The following is a 9,461-nucleotide window of genomic DNA, read 5'->3' as shown; positions in this document are numbered from 1 at the left end:
AATCGGACCCCGAACCCGATTCTGAGAAAACCCACTGGGACGCTCCTAGTGACCTGAGGGACGCACCCTAGAAGTTTCAGAGCCCTCGGGCTACGTTTTGTGGAGTTACTGCCGTTTAATGAGAGGCTAAATACAGGCCTCATTTCCTATGAAAACATGCCCGCGCAAAATCGCGATTTTCCGAAAATCGGACCCCGAACCCGATTCTGAGAAAACCCACTGGGGACGCTCCTAGTGACCTGACGGACGCACCCTAGAAGTTTCAGAGCCCTCGGGCTACGTTTTGTGGAGTTACGGCCAGTTTAATGAGAGGCTAAATACAAGCCTCATTTCCTATGAAAACATGCCCGCGCAAAATCGCGATTTTCCGAAAATCGGACCCGAACCCGATTCTGAGAAAACCCACTGGGGACGCTCCTAGTGACCTGACGGACGCACCCTAGAAGTTTCAGAGCCCTCGGGCTACGTTTTGTGGAGTTACGGCCAGTTTAATGAGAGGCTAAATACAGGCCTCATTTCCTATGAAAACATGCCCGCGCAAAATCGCGATTTTCCGAAAATCGGACCCCGAACCCGATTCTGAGAAAACCCACTGGGGACGCTCCTAGTGACCTGACGGACGCACCCTAGAAGTTTCAGAGCCCTCGGGCTACGTTTTGTGGAGTTACGGCCAGTTTAATGAGAGGCTAAATACAGGCCTCATTTCCTATGAAAACATGCCCGCGCAAAATCGCGATTTTCCGAAAATCGGACCCCGAACCCGATTCTGAGAAAACCCACTGGGGACGCTCCTAGTGACCTGACGGACGCACCCTAGAAGTTTCAGAGCCCTCGGGCTACGTTTTGTGGAGTTACGGCCAGTTTAATGAGAGGCTAAATACAGGCCTCATTTCCTATGAAAACATGCCCGCGCAAAATCGCGATTTTCCGAAAATCGGACCCCGAACCCGATTCTGAGAAAACCCACTGGGGACGCTCCTAGTGACCTGACGGACGCACCCTAGAAGTTTCAGAGCCCTCGGGCTACGTTTTGTGGAGTTACGGCCAGTTTAATGAGAGGCTAAATACAGGCCTCATTTCCTATGAAAACATGCCCGCGCAAAATCGCGATTTTCGAAAATCGGACCCCGAACCCGATTCTGAGAAAACCCACTGGGGACGCTCCTAGTGACCTGACGGACGCACCCTAGAAGTTTCAGAGCCCTCGGGCTACGTTTTGTGGAGTTACAGGCCAGTTTAATGAGAGGCTAAATACAGGCCTCATTTCCTATGAAAACATGCCCGCGCAAAATCGCGATTTTCCGAAAATCGGACCCCGAACCCGATTCTGAGAAAACCCACTGGGGACGCTCCTAGTGACCTGACGGACGCACCCTAGAAGTTTCAGAGCCCTCGGGCTACGTTTTGTGGAGTTACGGCCAGTTTAATGAGAGGCTAAATACAGGCCTCATTTCCTATGAAAACATGCCCGCGCAAAATCGCGATTTTCCGAAAATCGGACCCCGAACCCGATTCTGAGAAAACCCACTGGGGACGCTCCTAGTGACCTGACGGACGCACCCTAGAAGTTTCAGAGCCCTCGGGCTACGTTTTGTGGAGTTACGGCCAGTTTAATGAGAGGCTAAATACAGGCCTCATTTCCTATGAAAACATGCCCGCGCAAAATCGCGATTTTCCGAAAATCGGACCCCGAACCCGATTCTGAGAAAACCCACTGGGGACGCTCCTAGTGACCTGACGGACGCACCCTAGAAGTTTCAGAGCCCTCGGGCTACGTTTTGTGGAGTTACGGCCAGTTTAATGAGAGGCTAAATACAGGCCTCATTTCCTATGAAAACATGCCCGCGCAAAATCGCGATTTTCCGAAAATCGGACCCCGAACCCGATTCTGAGAAAACCCACTGGGGACGCTCCTAGTGACCTGACGGACGCACCCTAGAAGTTTCAGAGCCCTCGGGCTACGTTTTGTGGAGTTACGGCCAGTTTAATGAGAGGCTAAATACAGGCCTCATTTCCTATGAAAACATGCCCGCGCAAAATCGCGATTTTCCGAAAATCGGACCCCGAACCCGATTCTGAGAAAACCCACTGGGGACGCTCCTAGTGACCTGACGGACGCACCCTAGAAGTTTCAGAGCCCTCGGGCTACGTTTTGTGGAGTTACGGCCAGTTTAATGAGAGGCTAAATACAGGCCTCATTTCCTATGAAAACATGCCCGCGCAAAATCGCGATTTTCCGAAAATCGGACCCCGAACCCGATTCTGAGAAAACCCACTGGGGACGCTCCTAGTGACCTGACGGACGCACCCTAGAAGTTTCAGAGCCCTCGGGCTACGTTTTGTGGAGTTACGGCCAGTTTAATGAGAGGCTAAATACAGGCCTCATTTCCTATGAAAACATGCCCGCGCAAAATCGCGATTTTCCGAAAATCGGACCCCGAACCCGATTCTGAGAAAACCCACTGGGGACGCTCCTAGTGACCTGACGGACGCACCCTAGAAGTTTCAGAGCCCTCGGGCTACGTTTTGTGGAGTTACGGCCAGTTTAATGAGAGGCTAAATACAGGCCTCATTTCCTATGAAAACATGCCCGCGCAAAATCGCGATTTTCCGAAAATCGGACCCCGAACCCGATTCTGAGAAAACCCACTGGGGACGCTCCTAGTGACCTGACGGACGCACCCTAGAAGTTTCAGAGCCCTCGGGCTACGTTTTGTGGAGTTACGGCCAGTTTAATGAGAGGCTAAATACAGGCCTCATTTCCTATGAAAACATGCCCGCGCAAAATCGCGATTTTCCGAAAATCGGACCCCGAACCCGATTCTGAGAAAACCCACTGGGGACGCTCCTAGTGACCTGACGGACGCACCCTAGAAGTTTCAGAGCCCTCGGGCTACGTTTTGTGGAGTTACGGCCAGTTTAATGAGAGGCTAAATACAGGCCTCATTTCCTATGAAAACATGCCCGCGCAAAATCGCGATTTTCCGAAAATCGGACCCCGAACCCGATTCTGAGAAAACCCACTGGGACGCTCCTAGTGACCTGACGGACGCACCCTAGAAGTTTCAGAGCCCTCGGGCTACGTTTTGTGGAGTTACGGCCAGTTTAATGAGAGGCTAAATACAGGCCTCATTTCCTATGAAAACATGCCCGCGCAAAATCGCGATTTTCCGAAAATCGGACCCCGAACCCGATTCTGAGAAAACCCACTGGGGACGCTCCTAGTGACCTGACGGACGCACCCTAGAAGTTTCAGAGCCCTCGGGCTACGTTTTGTGGAGTTACGGCCAGTTTAATGAGAGGCTAAATACAGGCCTCATTTCCTATGAAAACATGCCCGCGCAAAATCGCGATTTTCCGAAAATCGGACCCCGAACCCGATTCTGAGAAAACCCACTGGGGACGCTCCTAGTGACCTGACGGACGCACCCTAGAAGTTTCAGAGCCCTCGGGCTACGTTTTGTGGAGTTACGGCCAGTTTAATGAGAGGCTAAATACAGGCCTCATTTCCTATGAAAACATGCCCGCGCAAAATCGCGATTTTCCGAAAATCGGACCCCGAACCCGATTCTGAGAAAACCCACTGGGGACGCTCCTAGTGACCTGACGGACGCACCCTAGAAGTTTCAGAGCCCTCGGGCTACGTTTTGTGGAGTTACGGCCAGTTTAATGAGAGGCTAAATACAGGCCTCATTTCCTATGAAAACATGCCCGCGCAAAATCGCGATTTTCCGAAAATCGGACCCCGAACCCGATTCTGAGAAAACCCACTGGGGACGCTCCTAGTGACCTGACGGACGCACCCTAGAAGTTTCAGAGCCCTCGGGCTACGTTTTGTGGAGTTACGGCCAGTTTAATGAGAGGCTAAATACAGGCCTCATTTCCTATGAAAACATGCCCGCGCAAAATCGCGATTTTCCGAAAATCGGACCCCGAACCCGATTCTGAGAAAACCCACTGGGGACGCTCCTAGTGACCTGACGGACGCACCCTAGAAGTTTCAGAGCCCTCGGGCTACGTTTTGTGGAGTTACGGCCAGTTTAATGAGAGGCTAAATACAGGCCTCATTTCCTATGAAAACATGCCCGCGCAAAATCGCGATTTTCCGAAAATCGGACCCCGAACCCGATTCTGAGAAAACCCACTGGGGACGCTCCTAGTGACCTGACGGACGCACCCTAGAAGTTTCAGAGCCCTCGGGCTACGTTTTGTGGAGTTACGGCCAGTTTAATGAGAGGCTAAATACAGGCCTCATTTCCTATGAAAACATGCCCGCGCAAAATCGCGATTTCCGAAAATCGGACCCCGAAACCCGATTCTGAGAAAACCCACTGGGGACGCTCCTAGTGACCTGACGGACGCACCCTAGAAGTTTCAGAGCCCTCGGGCTACGTTTTGTGGAGTTACGGCCAGTTTAATGAGAGGCTAAATACAGGCCTCATTTCCTATGAAAACATGCCCGCGCAAAATCGCGATTTCCGAAAATCGGACCCGAACCCGATTCTGAGAAAACCCACTGGGGACGCTCCTAGTGACCTGACGGACGCACCCTAGAAGTTTCAGAGCCCTCGGGCTACGTTTTGTGGAGTTACGGCCAGTTTAATGAGAGGCTAAATACAGGCCTCATTTCCTATGAAAACATGCCCGCGCAAAATCGCGATTTTCCGAAAATCGGACCCCGAACCCGATTCTGAGAAAACCCACTGGGGACGCTCCTAGTGACCTGACGGACGCACCCTAGAAGTTTCAGAGCCCTCGGGCTACGTTTTGTGGAGTTACGGCCAGTTTAATGAGAGGCTAAATACAGGCCTCATTTCCTATGAAAACATGCCCGCGCAAAATCGCGATTTTCCGAAAATCGGACCCCGAACCCGATTCTGAGAAAACCCACTGGGGACGCTCCTAGTGACCTGACGGACGCACCCTAGAAGTTTCAGAGCCCTCGGGCTACGTTTTGTGGAGTTACGGCCAGTTTAATGAGAGGCTAAATACAGGCCTCATTTCCTATGAAAACATGCCCGCGCAAAATCGCGATTTTCCGAAAATCGGACCCCGAACCCGATTCTGAGAAAACCCACTGGGGACGCTCCTAGTGACCTGACGGACGCACCCTAGAAGTTTCAGAGCCCTCGGGCTACGTTTTGTGGAGTTACGGCCAGTTTAATGAGAGGCTAAATACAGGCCTCATTTCCTATGAAAACATGCCCGCGCAAAATCGCGATTTTCCGAAAATCGGACCCCGAACCCGATTCTGAGAAAACCCACTGGGGACGCTCCTAGTGACCTGACGGACGCACCCTAGAAGTTTCAGAGCCCTCGGGCTACGTTTTGTGGAGTTACGGCCAGTTTAATGAGAGGCTAAATACAGGCCTCATTTCCTATGAAAACATGCCCGGGCAAAATCGCGATTTTCCGAAAATCGGACCCCGAACCCGATTCTGAGAAAACCCACTGGGGACGCTCCTAGTGACCTGAGGGACGCACCCTAGAAGTTTCAGAGCCCTCGGGCTACGTTTTGTGGAGTTACGGCCAGTTTAATGAGAGGCTAAATACAGGCCTCATTTCCTATGAAAACATGCCCGCGCAAAATCGCGATTTTCCGAAAATCGGACCCCGAACCCGATTCTGAGAAAACCCACTGGGGACGCTCCTAGTGACCTGACGGACGCACCCTAGAAGTTTCAGAGCCCTCGGGCTACGTTTTGTGGAGTTACAGCCGGTTAAATGAGAGGCTAAATACAGGCCTCATTTCCTATGAAAACATGCCCGCGCAAAATCGCGATTTTCCGAAAATCGGACCCCGAACCCGATTCTGAGAAAACCCACTGGGGACGCTCCTAGTGACCTGACGGACGCACCCTAGAAGTTTCAGAGCCCTCGGGCTACGTTTTGTGGAGTTACGGCCAGTTTAATGAGAGGCTAAATACAGGCCTCATTTCCTATGAAAACATGCCCGCGCAAAATCGCGATTTTCCGAAAATCGGACCCCGAACCCGATTCTGAGAAAACCCACTGGGGACGCTCCTAGTGACCTGAGGACGCACCCTAGAAGTTTCAGAGCCCTCGGGCTACGTTTTGTGGAGTTACGGCCAGTTTAATGAGAGGCTAAATACAGGCCTCATTTCCTATGAAAACATGCCCGCGCAAAATCGCGATTTTCCGAAAATCGGACCCCGAACCCGATTCTGAGAAAACCCACTGGGGACGCTCCTAGTGACCTGACGGACGCACCCTAGAAGTTTCAGAGCCCTCGGGCTACGTTTTGTGGAGTTACGGCCAGTTTAATGAGAGGCTAAATACAGGCCTCATTTCCTATGAAAACATGCCCGGGCAAAATCGCGATTTTCCGAAAATCGGACCCCGAACCCGATTCTGAGAAAACCCACTGGGGACGCTCCTGGTGACCTGACGGACGCACCCTAGAAGTTTCAGAGCCCTCGGGCTACGTTTTGTGGAGTTACGGCCAGTTTAATGAGAGGCTAAATACAAGCCTCATTTCCTATGAAAACATGCCCGCGCAAAATCGCGATTTTCCGAAAATCGGACCCCGAACCCGATTCTGAGAAAACCCACTGGGGACGCTCCTAGTGACCTGACGGACGCACCCTAGAAGTTTCAGAGCCCTCGGGCTACGTTTTGTGGAGTTACGGCCAGTTTAATGAGAGGCTAAATACAGGCCTCATTTCCTATGAAAACATGCCCGCGCAAAATCGCGATTTTCCGAAAATCGGACCCCGAACCCGATTCTGAGAAAACCCACTGGGACGCTCCTAGTGACCTGACGGACGCACCCTAGAAGTTTCAGAGCCCTCGGGCTACGTTTTGTGGAGTTACGGCCAGTTTAATGAGAGGCTAAATACAGGCCTCATTTCCTATGAAAACATGCCCGCGCAAAATCGCGATTTTCCGAAAATCGGACCCCGAACCCGATTCTGAGAAAACCCACTGGGGACGCTCCTAGTGACCTGACGGACGCACCCTAGAAGTTTCAGAGCCCTCGGGCTACGTTTTGTGGAGTTACGGCCAGTTTAATGAGAGGCTAAATACAGGCCTCATTTCCTATGAAAACATGCCCGCGCAAAATCGCGATTTTCCGAAAATCGGACCCCGAACCCGATTCTGAGAAAACCCACTGGGGACGCTCCTAGTGACCTGACGGACGCACCCTAGAAGTTTCAGAGCCCTCGGGCTACGTTTTGTGGAGTTACGGCCAGTTTAATGAGAGGCTAAATACAGGCCTCATTTCCTATGAAAACATGCCCGCGCAAAATCGCGATTTTCTGAAAATCGGACCCCGAACCCGATTCTGAGAAAACCCACTGGGGACGCTCCTAGTGACCTGACGGACGCACCCTAGAAGTTTCAGAGCCCTCGGGCTACGTTTTGTGGAGTTACAGCCGGTTAAATGAGAGGCTAAATACAGGCCTCATTTCCTATGAAAACATGCCCGCGCAAAATCGCGATTTTCCGAAAATCGGACCCCGAACCCGATTCTGAGAAAACCCACTGGGGACGCTCCTAGTGACCTGACGGACGCACCCTAGAAGTTTCAGAGCCCTCGGGCTACGTTTTGTGGAGTTACGGCCAGTTTAATGAGAGGCTAAATACAGGCCTCATTTCCTATGAAAACATGCCCGCGCAAAATCGCGATTTTCCGAAAATCGGACCCCGAACCCGATTCTGAGAAAACCCACTGGGGACGCTCCTAGTGACCTGAGGGACGCACCCTAGAAGTTTCAGAGCCCTCGGGCTACGTTTTGTGGAGTTACGGCCAGTTTAATGAGAGGCTAAATACAAGCCTCATTTCCTATGAAAACATGCCCGCGCAAAATCGCGATTTTCCGAAAATCGGACCCCGAACCCGATTCTGAGAAAACCCACTGGGGACGCTACTAGTGACCTGACGGACGCACCCTAGAAGTTTCAGAGCCCTCGGGCTACGTTTTGTGGAGTTACGGCCAGTTTAATGAGAGGCTAAATACAGGCCTCATTTCCTATGAAAACATGCCCGCGCAAATCGCGATTTTCCGAAAATCGGACCCCGAACCCGATTCTGAGAAAACCCACTGGGGACGCTCCTAGTGACCTGACGGACGCACCCTAGAAGTTTCAGAGCCCTCGGGCTACGTTTTGTGGAGTTACGGCCAGTTTAATGAGAGGCTAAATACAGGCCTCATTTCCTATGAAAACATGCCCGCGCAAAATCGCGATTTTCCGAAAATCGGACCCCGAACCCGATTCTGAGAAAACCCACTGGGACGCTCCTAGTGACCTGACGGACGCACCCTAGAAGTTTCAGAGCCCTCGGGCTACGTTTTGTGGAGTTACGGCCAGTTTAATGAGAGGCTAAATACAGGCCTCATTTCCTATGAAAACATGCCCGCGCAAAATCGCGATTTTCCGAAAATCGGACCCCGAACCCGATTCTGAGAAAACCCACTGGGACGCTCCTAGTGACCTGACGGACGCACCCTAGAAGTTTCAGAGCCCTCGGGCTACGTTTTGTGGAGTTACGGCCAGTTTAATGAGAGGCTAAATACAGGCCTCATTTCCTATGAAAACATGCCCGCGCAAAATCGCGATTTTCCGAAAATCGGACCCCGAACCCGATTCTGAGAAAACCCACTGGGGACGCTCCTAGTGACCTGACGGACGCACCCTAGAAGTTTCAGAGCCCTCGGGCTACGTTTTGTGGAGTTACAGCCGGTTAAATGAGAGGCTAAATACAGGCCTCATTTCCTATGAAAACATGCCCGCGCAAAATCGCGATTTTCCGAAAATCGGACCCCGAACCCGATTCTGAGAAAACCCACTGGGGACGCTCCTAGTGACCTGACGGACGCACCCTAGAAGTTTCAGAGCCCTCGGGCTACGTTTTGTGGAGTTACGGCCAGTTTAATGAGAGGCTAAATACAGGCCTCATTTCCTATGAAAACATGCCCGCGCAAAATCGCGATTTTCCGAAAATCGGACCCCGAACCCGATTCTGAGAAAACCCACTGGGACGCTCCTAGTGACCTGACGGACGCACCCTAGAAGTTTCAGAGCCCTCGGGCTACGTTTTGTGGAGTTACAGCCGGTTAAATGAGAGGCTAAATACAGGCCTCATTTCCTATGAAAACATGCCCGCGCAAAATCGCGATTTTCCGAAAATCGGACCCCGAACCCGATTCTGAGAAAACCCACTGGGGACGCTCCTAGTGACCTGAGGGACGCACCCTAGAAGTTTCAGAGCCCTCGGGCTACGTTTTGTGGAGTTACGGCCAGTTTAATGAGAGGCTAAATACAGGCCTCATTTCCTATGAAAACATGCCCGCGCAAAATCGCGATTTTCCGAAAATCGGACCCCGAACCCGATTCTGAGAAAACCCACTGGGGACGCTCCTTGTGACCTGACGGACGCACCCTAGAAGTTTCAGAGCCCTCGGGCTACGTTTTGTGGAGTTACGGCCAGTTTAATG

The sequence above is a fragment of the Halichoeres trimaculatus genome, unplaced genomic scaffold, assembly GCF_033239565.1.
Source record: "Halichoeres trimaculatus isolate MK-OKI-2021-1 unplaced genomic scaffold, fHalTri1.1 fHalTri1_scaffold_21, whole genome shotgun sequence".
Taxonomy (NCBI): Eukaryota; Metazoa; Chordata; class Actinopteri; order Labriformes; family Labridae; genus Halichoeres; species Halichoeres trimaculatus.
The sequence above is the reverse complement of the archived record's forward strand: the minus strand, read 5'-3'. Positions refer to the sequence as shown.